At 46.4% G+C, this 1,710-nt stretch overlaps 1 protein-coding gene across 1 annotated transcript in view; it reads right to left on the reverse strand.

Moving 5' to 3' along the window:
• Positions 1–1,710, reverse strand: part of SMOC2 (SPARC related modular calcium binding 2) — a 255,415-nt gene that overhangs the window by 13,869 nt on the left and 239,836 nt on the right. The gene's annotated exons all lie outside the window — the stretch shown is intronic.

The raw sequence follows: 1,710 nt of genomic DNA on the forward strand, positions 1-1,710 counted from the left end.
ATTCTCCTGCCTCAGCCTCCTGAATAGCTGGGATTACAGGCTCGCACCACCATGCCTAGCTAATTATTGTACTTTTAGTAGAGACGGGGTTTCACCATGTTGGCCAGAATGGTCTCAAACTTCTGACCTGGTGGCCTCGGCCTCCCAAAGTGCTGGGATTACAGGCGTGAGCCACTGCGCCTGGCTTATTTCTCATATTTTTTAGAATAAAAAGTGCGCTGTTCAGTAGTAAGCAAAAATACAGGAAACAAAAAAACTTAGTAGCAATGTGGATATTTAGAATGTTCTCGCTAATTTCTTTCCGGATCTTAAGGTTTTTCTGACTTTTTGCTATTACAAACTATACAGGGTAGAAAACATATGACTGATAATGAATTTTTTTAAGTCCGAAAAAAGAAAAATTCCGTAAGGAAAATGAAAGGGCTGCAAAATCAGCTAAATATGTATCCGAGACCACAATGTTCATTTTTGACCATGACCAAATTGCCTCTTTTGCCAAATTGCAGTTTATTTTGCTAGAAGCGATCATATGCTTTCTTCTTGATTACTAAGAAGACAATAAAACTGAGACATATCAGATTATTCAGAGGGATCTAAAGAAGATAATTCAAACTTCTGCAGCAACTTAAACTTTTCACCTCAGATGATGGCATCAGAAGAGATCACGTTGTGCTCCACCATCCATCCATTCTTCCTTGCCAGGGTCTAAGCACTCCAGCCCATCCATGCCCCTTCCCTGCCCCACACTGTGGCTTGAGCCTTTGGAAGGTGGAAGTCTGAGAGGTTCCATCTCCGAGCATCCGCCTCCCCTGTGGCTGTGCGAGTGGCTCAGCCTCTCATGTTTCTCTGCCCCATCTCCCCAAGACCTGTGCTGACCTGTGCTGAACCTGCATTCCCACCCAGGGCAGCATGGTGGCAACCCACAGCCTTTATGCTATGTAAACCAGAAGGAAACGCTTGGGTCCTAAGCCATTGCGATTCTGTAGTCACTTGCGGGAAGCATGACCCATGGAAGGTCATGACTCATAAAGGTCACCTTCATTTCAGTCTACCAATATATGCAAGGAAAAAACATTTCCTCCCAGGGCTTTCTCCCAGAACTACTGAGAACTCCATGTATCCTTCAACACCAGGGTCCTGCTCAACCTTAGCAGAGAGCAATGTGGACCTGTTCTAGAAGGAACTGACAACCTTTCCAAATCAGGATATGCGGCTCACAACAGTTGTCTGTATGCTGCTGCCATCTTCCAAAGAGACTGTCTAGGGGATTTAGCTTGCTCATGAGGGACTCATATCCTTGTATCAGAACCCAATCCATGGGCCAGTTCCTTGGAGAGTGGGTGTATTAACCATGACTTTCACTTCCTTTATCTAATGCTTTGACATCTAACCCTGCTTATGCTGAAGAGGCTGCCCTCTGAGTTAGCCCATCCCCAGAGAGAGTGAGGAGCAGCCTTTCCTATTCAGGCCGGCCTACAACCTTCACTCTCACCCAGCCAACAACCTCCACCCTCACCCAGCCTATAATCTACAACCTCACCAACCCTATAACACCCACCCTCACTCAACTTACAATCTCTACCCTCACTCAACCTACAACCTCCACCCTCACCCAGCCAACAACCTCTATCCTCACCCAACCTACAACCTCCACCTTCATCCAACCTACAACCTCCACCCTCACCCAGACAACAACCAACACCCTCATCC

The sequence above is a fragment of the Mandrillus leucophaeus genome, unplaced genomic scaffold, assembly GCF_000951045.1.
Source record: "Mandrillus leucophaeus isolate KB7577 unplaced genomic scaffold, Mleu.le_1.0 Scaffold6, whole genome shotgun sequence".
NCBI classification, from domain to species: Eukaryota; Metazoa; Chordata; class Mammalia; order Primates; family Cercopithecidae; genus Mandrillus; species Mandrillus leucophaeus.